This window comes from Protopterus annectens, chromosome 9.part0 (assembly GCF_019279795.1).
Source record: "Protopterus annectens isolate FY-2018-M chromosome 9.part0, PAN1.0, whole genome shotgun sequence".
NCBI lineage: Eukaryota > Metazoa > Chordata > Ceratodontiformes > Protopteridae > Protopterus > Protopterus annectens.
The window spans coordinates 240862958-240875009 of NC_056743.1; the positions used below are offsets into that span (position 1 = coordinate 240862958).

The window sequence follows — 12052 nt, forward strand, 5'->3', positions numbered from 1 at the left end:
TCTGTAAACGTTGTTAGCCAGAGGTCTTGGCTCTCCACCTGGGAGATCTGGGAAGTAAATACCAAGAAGGAGATGTCCCAACACTGAGCCCTGAAGGACACCACTGGTCACTTTCATACTTACTGATGAGGCATCTGCAACTTGCAATGTGTGGGCTCTGTCTTTCAGCCAGTTTGCTATCCATTTTACCACATATGGGTCAATTTTTAAAGTAGATAAGCTTTTGTATGATACCAGCATTGGGAATGGTGTTGAGGGCTTTTGCCAGGTCAAGAAACACTGCATGCACTGCATAGCCACCATTTCCAACCTCTGTAACCATTTTGAAGAAGTTTACTAGGTTAGCTCTTCACAAAGCCATAGTGTTGGCAGTCACGTCTTGATATCTCTGTTTATGATGTCAGTTATGATACACCACATGGTTTTGCAGATGAAGCTTGAAGGCTGATAGGACTTTAACTACCCAGGTCAGTTTTAAGGCCACCCTTATGGAGGGGCACCCCCATGCATTGTGGCAGTCATCAGGGACAAATCCAGTAGCTAAACCTGCACACTTTTTTTCACATAACCAGATGTTACAGTGTTATAAAATGTTTTATGGAGAGTACCAAACCTTGATGATACCATGTTAATGTAATTAAATGAGGCAGTCCCTGGTAGTTTTAGATATTTTAACTCTGGCCTTTGGTTAAATGAAACCCTAGCAAAAGACCCTGTATGTCTACTATCCCCCGCCCACCCCCAGTGTGCCCCCTGCTTTCCCCAATATTGGCCTTGCCATATCATTCAGATTACATTTTTCTTGTCGTACTCCTCAGATGTTTCTCACTTTCCTTCAATGCATCCTAACTGACCACAATTACACCATAATAAATGAGGAGGAAGTAATCAAATTAAGCCAAAGAGTCATGTTTTCCAGCCTCTTACTCCTAGACAGCACACTGCCCCTACACAGGCTATAGTGATGCTGTGTGCATATCTCTGAGGTATGATAGTGTCAACAGTTAAATAAATAATGGTCACATTGTCACAGTCCCTCAAGAGCAACAGTGACCTTCTGAACATGCATGGGGGGTTTAATTGGGTGGAAATTTAGAGAAATAAAGAACACACCTTCCTCAGTCTTGAAAAAGTTATATTGACCTTCTGTGCACAGCTTTAAGTTTTCATTGCATGGAAAATTTAAGAAGTAATTATCTCACTGTTCCCAGCCCCCCACACATGAGCTATAGCAACCTTCTGTGCATACCTCTGAGCAGGGCCAGATGTAGAACAAGGGGGTCCATGGCACAAGCTCTCAGTAAGCCTGTATCCAACTTCACTTCTATAATCTGAGTTGTAGACACTTCCAAGGTCTAGATATTTTGTGAAGCATTTTTTGTCTTATTTTTGAAAGATAATGACTTGTAGTGTGTGGATCATTATGATTATACTCTGAATTTGGGGAAAAGGCATGCTTGTTAAGCACTGTTCCGACATTGGAAAGGTTCTTAACAAGCTTTTATTAAGTACATATTACTACTGATAAGCTCTAGTCACACACTGAAGCATTAAAAGGAATCAGCAGTCTGCACAAATGAGCAGTGGGAAGCTGTTAAATATTTCTTTTGGACTTTTTTCTAAACTCTGATTGAGTGTTTAACAGCCTGAATGATGTGTTTACCATCTTCCTACCACACTTCTGTGGTGGTTGCTCTTTGGGTGGCAGTAGTAAGTGTGTTACAGCACTACTACTTCATGTAAGTGTGTTACAGCACTACTACTTAATGTAAATGTGTTACAGCACTACTACTTAATGTAAATGTGTTACAGCACTACTACTTAATGTATGTGTGTTCCAACACAACTACTAAATGTGTGTTACAGCACTACTATTTAATGCATGTGTGTTACAGCAGTACTACTTAATGTAAGTGTGTTACAGCACTACTATTTAATGTATGTGTGTTACAGTACTACTACTTAATGTAAGTGTGTTACAGCACTACTATTTAATGTATGTGTGTTACAACACAACTACTAAATGTGTGTTACAGCACTACTATTTGATGTATGTGTGTTACAGTACTACTACTTAATGTAAGTGTGTTACAGCACTACTATTTAATGTATGTGTGTTACAACACAACTAGTAATTGTGTGTTACAGCACTACTATTTAATGTATGTGTGTTATACTACTACTTCTTCTTCTTCTTTCAGCTTTTCCCGGTTAGGGGTCACCACAGCAGATCACCTGTCCGCTCATAATTGGCAGTGGAGTTTTATGGTGTTGAGTTGCCAGCCCGGTGCCCAACCTTCCACAGAAGGCACACACATGCACACACTCACACCTAGGGCCAATTTAGAGTGTCCAGTCCAACTACAGCATGTCTTTGGGATGTGGGAGAAAACCGGAGCACCCAGAGAAAACCCACATGACCACAGGGAGGACATACATACTCCACACAGAAGGCACCCCAGCCGAGGATCGAACCGGAGAACCTCTTGCTGTAAGGCAGCAACGCTAACCGCTGCACCACCGCGGCCACCCTCTGCTACATAATGTAAGTGTGTGACAGCACTACTACTTAATGTAAGTGTATGACAGCACTACTACTTAATGTAAATGTGTTACATCACTACTACTTAATGTAAGTGTGTGACAGCACTACTACTTAATGTAAATGTGTTACAGCACTACTACTTAATGTAAATGTGTAACAGCACTACTACTTAATGCAAGTGTGTTACAGTACTCCTACTTAATGTAAGTGTTACAGCACTACTACTTAATGTAAATGTGTTACAGCACTACTACTTAATGTAAGTGTGTGGCAGCACTACTACTTAATGTAAATGTGTTACAGCACTACTACTTAATGTAAGTGTGTGGCAGCACTACTACTTAATGTAAGTGTGTGACAGCACTACTACTTAATGTAAGTGTTACAGCACTACTACTTAATGTAAATGTGTGACAGCACTACTACTTAATGTAAATGTGTTACAGCACTACTAGTTAATGTAAGTGTGTGGCAGCACTACTACTTAATGTAAATGTGTTACAGCACTACTACTTAATGCAAGTGTGTTACAGTACTCCTACTTAATGTAAGTGTTACAGCACTACTACTTAATGTAAATGTGTTACAGCACTACTACTTAATGTAAGTGTGTGGCAGCACTACTACTTAATGTAAATGTGTTACAGCACTACTACTTAATGTAAGTGTGTGGCAGCACTACTACTTAATGTAAGTGTTACAGCACTACTACTTAATGTAAGTGTTACAGCACTACTACTTAATGTAAATGTGTGACAGCACTACTACTTAATGTAAATGTGTTACAGCACTACTACTTAATGCAAGTGTGTTACAGTACTCCTACTTAATGTAAGTGTTACAGCACTACTACTTAATGTAAGTGTGTGGCAGCACTACTACTTAATGTAGGGCTACTGGATCACATACCATGCAGGTGCAACATTAGCTTCATTTGTAAGTCTCTATAAAATTAGTGTGCAGTCATTCCAAATGTAACTCCTATTTACACTATATACATCTTGTATCACAGATACTGTATGCTTCTGTTATGGTAGTAGACAGATAAAAAAACTGCCATTTGAGATTACTAAGTGCCCCTTTTTGCCTTCCGCCTCCACCCTGGAGTCTTCAGCAGCTTCCGGCACCCCTGTACATAATGCCCTTTCTATTTATATTTTGATGGATAAAGGCCTTCCACAGAAGGTGTAATAAGTTTTTAGGAAAAATCACTTTTTTATCAGATTGCTAGATTTTTTCAAATTAAAACAAGTAATTATAAAAGTCAGCTGATTAGCGATGTACAGTATTAAATTATACCTCCTTTTCGTACACTCTCTGAATCTCTTTAAACACGTTGGAATTTCCCTGCCTATGTGATTGCCCTTTTTGTATTAAATTACTATAAAGCATCATTTTTGTTGGACAGTTTTTGAGAAAGGTGAAGCAAATGATTGAGGAGGGGTTCCAGAACATGTTAAATGGCAGACTGCTTTGGTGGGATATATATATATATATATATATATATATATATATATATATATATATATATATATATATATATATTTATAGTTGCCATGTATTTCTTTGTGGTATGCATTTATATCTTGCTGCTGGTTTCAGTCAATTTTGCCAGTGGTCGAATTAATTAAAGTCAAACTGCAACAGTGCGACTGTAATATAATTTTGAGAGTTATCCTTTTTCTCTGTGGTTGTGAAACTGTGGAGTTAGTCAAATTAATTTCCAGTGGCATGGGGACAGAACTCCCACATAAAAGCAATTAATTTGTTTTAAGTAGTCGTAAATGTAAGCTATTCATTTACATTTGCAATCGCTTTAATTCTCTGCTTTTTTTTTTGTTAGATGTTTGTAATCACTGATGAACTCTTTAGACATATTTTCTTTCTGTCTATGAAAGTTCACTGGCAATGTAAGAAAATATAATCCTGCATATATATTTACACAAACAAACACACGCATATACATGTTTCATGGAACACAACCTCATAATTATGCCAAGTTATGCAGCAACAATATTCATTCATTCATTCACTAACTCATTTTTAAACATAGTTTATCCAACTCAGGGATGCACTCAGTGGGCACAAGACAGATAAAATAGTGTTGAATATAGACACTAGCCTTACTGAAGATGCTCATGAGAGGGCGCACACACACACACACACACACACACACACACACACACACACACACACACACACACACACACACACAGACTGTACATGGCAAACATACTTTCAGGCAGTTCAAGTTATCACCAATGAGATTTGGGAGGAGAATGGAGAATTTCATGAAACCTACCATGGGCACAGAGAAGACATGCAGATGCCATATAACTAAAAACGGCAAAGAGGATTTTCCTTACAAAAAACAAGTTGTAATCAAAACTGGGATTAGTGTCTAATTTTTCTAAAGTACTTATATCTATAAGGAATATGTATGATCGCAGAAAGAGTAATGAATTATATTGTTATATTTAGTGACTGATTTCATTTAATCTGTTAGACACAGTTCAAGGTCTTTACTCATAGCAAATCTGTACAATTGGTTAGAGATGGAGGATGTGTTGTTTGCATTTATTTATGACTGCAGTCAGAGCTTGTGGATTTATTATTAACTCTGCTTCATGGTGCAGGTGCAATATGCACGTAATAAGGATGCTGGCAGACTAATTTTGTTCAGTTTTTTAAGGAAATAATTCCTGCTTACTTTTTGTGCATTGTTCTTTTAATCCCTATAACAAATGTGTGTAATGCTGATTGTACAATAATATGAATAATTAGCACAATATATAAAAGTACTGAATGAGCAACTCAGAGAAGGGTGGAGGAGAAAGATTTATTATACAGAACTTACCCATAAATAGTTGCTAGCAAGGTAGGCGCTAGAATAAATTAACGGTCATTTAGTAAGAATCAGTCAGTACATACTAGACTGTGTTGAATGTCTAAAAGTAAAAAAAAAGAAAATAGAAGAAAATAAAATAAGAAAATGGATTGCAAGAAAGATGAATCATGTGATATTGTAGCGTGGGACAGGGACCTGTGGGGGTGGCAGATGTAGAGTCTACAGGATATCTAGGATGCTAGAAATACAGGGAGTTCAGCTAAAAAAGAGAGCCATAGCGCTCAGAGCCTAGTCAGTCAACTGCAGGAGGGCAGATGGAGAGGTAACAGAAGATGGGTAGATGTAGTGGGTGAGTCAGGAGGGAGAAAAGGGACACTAGGTGGGAAATCAGAGATGCAGGAAGTGAAAAGAGTAAGGGTAGATGGGAGTATGATGAAAGAAAACCTTCAAGAATGAAACTGGACAGGTGGAGGAGGAAGGCCAGGACACAGGTATTGTGCCAGATGGAGAAGGGGAATGAGATACATGTAAATGACAGGGAAAAATAAAGAGAAAGAGAACACAGAAGGAAGACGCAATACTGTGTGATAGTTAACAATGCATGAGAAAATGCTGTGGGGATTAGGAAGGCAGGAAGTAGTGTTAGACTGCCAGGTAGCTTAAAGAAACTGAGCAAAGTGGAGAAAAGACAGGATTTCAAAGTAATGTTGACAGGAGAAACAGCTTAGAAAATGTGGATAACAGAGCTGGCACATACAGCCTGTGAAGGAATGCAAGATGGGTGGCTGGTGAAATGGGAGACAGAAGAGTTCTACTGAAGAAAGACTTGATCACAAAGGACATCAAGTGGGCAGGCAAGTCAGAATGAGAGGATAAGCAGCAGTGGCAGTGGATCTGAGACTGAAGTTTGTCAGGGAGAATCAGGGAGTAAGACAGCTTCTCAAGGATGACAGAAGATTCACAAGTGTCATAGTACATATTGGGTCCAATGACATGGCATGCAGAACTGCAGAAGAAACATGGGGAATGGCACAAGAAGCAACCAGTACATGCAGACAGGTGAGATGTACATTAACTTTTCTCTGCTGATGATGATGCCAAGTTGTAGCACAGCAAAGAAGGGTCGGGTCCAGAACTACAATGTTTAGTTCAGAAAAGGGGTTAATAAGTAATGATTTTGAATAATGGGTGACTTGGGAAAGCAAAACAGTCACAGCTCCTCTAGGCTACCAATGGACTTCACCTCTGCCTAGTTAGGAAAGCCTTGCTGAAATCCAGAATGCAAAGGTGCATTTATTTATGTATTTTATTTTGATAACTAGGTAGGTGGACTGATTAAAGACCACTTTCAGCCACAACCCTGGCCACTGACCATAAGTAACGTACATTGACATTAAGTAACATACACATGCAGTTAACAGCAGTGTGGAGATGCCATGGTCAAGGTATATCAAGCTGATTATTCAGTTAAACTGACACAAAGGGGAGAGGGGAAAATACACTTATAGGAGGACAAAATAGGTGGAGCAGTAGGACTTCAGAAAATGACTGCAGTAAGGATACAGGAATTATCAGGATCGGTAGCAGATATAATGAGCAGGTACTGTTATAAAATGGCTGTGATGTGGGGTACAAGTCAGAAGTCTAACTGTGGAAAAAGAGTGAACAACAAGCAATAAGCAAGAAAGGCAAGTGTAGCAGGAAGGGGGAGAGGGTCATGCTGAGTAATGCAAAGAACTGTAGCAAGAGAATGGGGGAGCTTTAGAAAGTGATACAAGTGAATACATTAGGAATGGATATTCTACTGGCTCTGAATAGAGAAGATTCAAACCATGGTTGGAGTATATTTTTTCGAACTTCCCTATTTCCCATTCACACAAACTGTCTTCTTCCTCTACCCACAATTCCTCCTACTTTTTTCTGTACCTCTGTGTTCTATCTCTTTACTCTTCTTTCACTTTCATACATACCAACCAGAATAACTACTGTGAGTATGCTTCATATTACAATAGACTTCCTATAATCTAAATCTTATACTACCCACGTCTTTAAATCCTAAAAGACTTCCTAAATTTAAATATTTAATCTAAGCATCTCTTAGAAAACATGTAATACATAAAATGTGTATTTTTTTGTCTTTCGGCTCTTTCACGGTAAGGGGTCGCCACAGTGGAACTCCGGTCCACTAATGATTGGCATTAGATTTTTTTTTTTTTTACGAAACACCGAGGTGCCAGTACAACACCCAACCTTCAACGAAGGCATGCCCATTTACGCAAGCATGTCAGTCTTTCGAACGATACCCAACCCCGGGGAGGACATGCAGACTCCACACAGAAGGCACTCCCAAGGCAAGCCGAGAATCGAACGGGAGAACCTCTTGCTGTGAGGTAACAACGCTACCGCTGTACCACCGCTGAATATATAAAATGTGTATAACCTACTCAAATGATTGTATAATCTTTTTCTATGCAACTATCTCATATAATTCATTCCATAACCCTGGATATGTGATATTGTTTTCCTTTTGTCAAAGTCAAACTGTCAAAGAATTGTATGATCTCCTGTGCATCTATCATTTGTAACTCAATTCATAATTATATGAATGCAATGTTTTATTTTTGTGTAACTGTGGAGCTTTTCTCTCCGGGCCTTTGCTGAAAATGGGTACTTTTTTGTCCAGTCAACATTTCGCAGTAAACAAATGCCAAATAAATAAATGAGAGAGCCTTTAGACTTGGTCAGCAATGATAGTTAGGGGGAGGCTGTTAAGTGAACAGTGTTTAGACTAGGAGAGATGATGGGGAGTGTGAAGTAAACTTATCTACTAATAGAAAATATGTCTAAATAAGAATAGATAGTGTTATGTATAAGCTCAGAGCAATGCTGGGTAATGTTTCTAAGGTTCCTGAAATACTAAAGAAGGAATTATGATCCTGTATGACAGAGGGGACAGCTTTGAATTCATACTTGGCCTTGGAAGATCTGGTTTTCTTCCTTAACACTAAGTTTTTGAGTTTAATTTTGAATTGTGGGATTTTCAGTTTGTTATTAAGTGACAGTTGTGTTTCTTTCTCTTGTTATAGAGCTTGTTTATGCTAGGGTTTATTCCTAAAGTTTGCACTTTGGTGTGGATCAGGAAGAAAGTATCTATGCAAGTACTGAGGTGAGAATAGAACTCCTCCATGAATGTAGTGGTGTTTTCTGTTGTATCTTCAAAGGTAGGGCTACTCCTGAAACTTGCCCTTCCTTGTCCCTTCCTGTACTAATTGAATTGTTTCATGACCTCCATTATTTCATTCCTTCTCTCTGATTTGGATAGAGGAATACACTTGACAGCATGTATCCATTAAAGCCTCCCATTAGTGCAGTTTGATTATTCCTGTTCCCAGATCTCATCCATTCCTTCACCTCATCATTATCTTCTCTTTCTGCATTTAGTGCTCATCCTACAGCCTGACTGCTAAGTTACAGACTTTAGCTGTCCTTTGCAGTTGTGCCTTTCTTCTTATCTAATCTCCTGCACTCATGAACCTCACATTATGTATTCTGCCCAGTACAGGCCACTACCTTACCCATATATCTTCTGTCCTGCCTGAACAACTATCTTAGGATCTTCATGTCCCAAGTGCTTTTCATCACTCATACAGGTTTCTGTCATTCCTCTCTCCCTTTAATATCAGTGTTTTCACATAGAAAACTACAAACGGCATCAACTCCATAGTCATTAGGTATGACTGTGAACAAAGTTGCTATGTCCATAGTCACCATTATGTACTCACGTTCTTTATTTATAACACGTCACTGATATAACTTCTTCAAAAAATCCCCTGTATCCTTTATGTAACTAAGACATAAAGTCAGGTATTTACTAAGTCTTTCCTGAATATAAATAGATAGAGGTTCTGTTGACCAACCTCTCCCTGATACAATGGGCCTCATCAGTGGCAATGTGAGAGATTTATGTAACTTAGGAATATCATAAACAACTGGAATGACCGGAGTTGAAACAGAAAAATAATTAAAGAGTTCTAGGCTAATATCACCTTGTGCTTGTAAATCATATACAAACATATTCACATCACTGATGATCTTTTTAACATCGACCAAAGCAATCTCCTTAAATGTTTGTTTATCATCCAATAAATTATGCATTAATTCAAGATAGTTAGTTTTGTCAAAAATCTCAATAGCACTGCCTTTATCTGCCTGTTTGATGATTGTTTTCTCCTATGGGAAGGAATACAAGAGCAATTAGCAAGTTTTGTTTCCTATTTGAATAACACCACTGAATTTTTAAAATTTACCACGTGTTCATCCAACATTAGAATGTCTTTTTTGGATGTTGAAATACACAAAAATCGTGTTAATATGTTAGAAACTTCAGTTTTGCAGAAGAAGGTACAAGTTAATAGATATACACATGCAAATAGTATGCATGCTAGCCACGTATTCTGTGGAATAGTTAAAAGTCAGCTATTGCGTACTAGTAGACTTAATACAGATTTTTATAAATGTGAGCAACAAATGGAAACAATGTGTAATGAGTTTTATCATAGAGGTTATAAAATGACACAAGTCAATGAAATAAAGGAAGACATATTGAAAAATAGAAGTAATTATGCATGTCCTTTTTTCAGTGATGGTATATATCAAGTTAAGGGAACAATATGTCACAAAATGTTCTAAGGTATACCATGACATATAATAATTTATCAAAATATGTCAAAGAAATAATTAAAAAGAATTGGTGCATCCTTATGGCTCAACCTGAATTAAATAAACTTTTGGGTACCTCTCCAAAATTTGCACATAGAAATATGTATAATTTGAAGAGAAGGTTGTGTTATAAAGATTTTGGAATGAATTTAATACCAACAATTATGAATAAAACGGGCACTGTACCCTGCTACGCTTGTAGTTGTTGCACAGATATTTGTACTGAGAAAATATTTGTACATCCAATAAGTAAAATTAAGTTTGATATACAATGTCAAGCAACATGTAAGACTATTTTAGTTGTATATTTAGCTACCTGCACACAGTGTTCTGGATTTTATGTTGGAAAATGCTCACGGTCTTTAAAGGAAAGAAATATAGAACATAAATCAGAAATGAGAAGGCACATTCTTATCAATGCTCTAATACAGCACAGGAAAGACGAGAATAAAAAACATAATTTCAAATTTAAAGTTTTGCAAATAATAGATAAAGGTCTAAGATTAGGCAATACAATTAATAAACTAGATATTGTTGAATACAAGTGGATCATCAGGTTGAATGCTGATAAAAAGCCTGGATTAAACAATATGGTTACTGTCAAGCCAATGTTGGAATTTAAGCAGAAGCAATACCATTAATTATTTTATTATTTAATTATTTATATTTTAAGATATACGTTAGTTGTTTCATAAATTGTGTTTATATTGAATTTTATGATAATTTTTAAACACCAGTTCAATAGATGTGTTTTTACGTTTTTCAAGCATAGCAACATAGCTTTAATAACCTAACTGATTCTCGTTCCATATATTGTCCTATAGGTTGGCTGTGTCATGTGGTTTTGTCTGTCCTTGTTATATAAAGAAAGTGTTTTTAACTTAAAATGTATTAACTAACACTGAGGAAGGGTTATTCCCGAAAGCTTTGTTTTATGTTTTAAATAAAGTGAGTTTTCTTATCTCATTCGTTTTTGGATAAATAGGGAAGTTCACCAGGAAAAGTGAGGTTGTGATTAGCCAGGGTTAGAGGAGGAACAGATCCAAGAACGGCTTAGGTGTTGTTGCAGGGAGAGTTTAAAAGTGACTAGATTGGAAGTTGTCCTGATTGGTGGAGGAACTGTGTTCCAGAGTTTTGCCACACAGTGTGAATATAGATTTTTGCCAGACGGGTTAGAAGGCTTTGATATAGAGAAATGTTGTTTATCTTCAGATTGGAGAGTTCTGTTTGAGTTGTATAGATTAATTAATTGGTGAAGCGATGGACGTTTCAGGTTTCTAAATAATTTTGTGCATAGTTATAGGTTGTACTGACTACATTTTTGAATGTGTTTGTGAAAGAAGAAAGTAATAATTAAAAGAAACTGCATTTATCTAACATTCTCGTTTTTATTATTTGGTTAAGTTTTACCTTTAAGACCCAGCTCACGGTTTTTACTCAGAATAAAAGTAGAAGCTACTTGTGTGATTATTACCCTTTTCTGGTGTTACAACTCAGTTAATAAATACAGGATAACATACTTTCACTGCAAACAGCATGATTGTGAATGCCACAATGCAAAAATGCACCCTATCACGTTTCATTGAAAGTGGGAAGTTTACCATTCCCTGAGGTCTAACAACATTAGAGGTCATTATATTAAAGCATTTTGGGAGGGGAAACTTCCTGCGTCGGAAGTTTGTGGTCCTCAAAAGCAGAGTATGAATTCTGCTTCAGATACATTTTTTTAAAATTAAAGTTGATATTAAACTCCAGGTATTTGCATCAGTATCACAGAGCCTGAATATAGCATCATGGCTTCAGAATAACATTTTTACACTGTCACATAATCTGCTTAAGCCAGTGAGGCATCTTTATTTTGGAAGTGCATTTAATAATACAGTTTTCTGCTTAGCTGGACGAGTAAAATGTATAGTTGCACTATCACTCAATAAAAGGCC

At 37.2% G+C, this 12052-nt stretch overlaps 1 protein-coding gene across 1 annotated transcript in view; it reads left to right on the forward strand.

The window, feature by feature from the left end:
* RIC8A (RIC8 guanine nucleotide exchange factor A) overlaps positions 1–12052 on the forward strand; it is a 669567-nt gene that overhangs the window by 358432 nt on the left and 299083 nt on the right. The gene's annotated exons all lie outside the window — the stretch shown is intronic.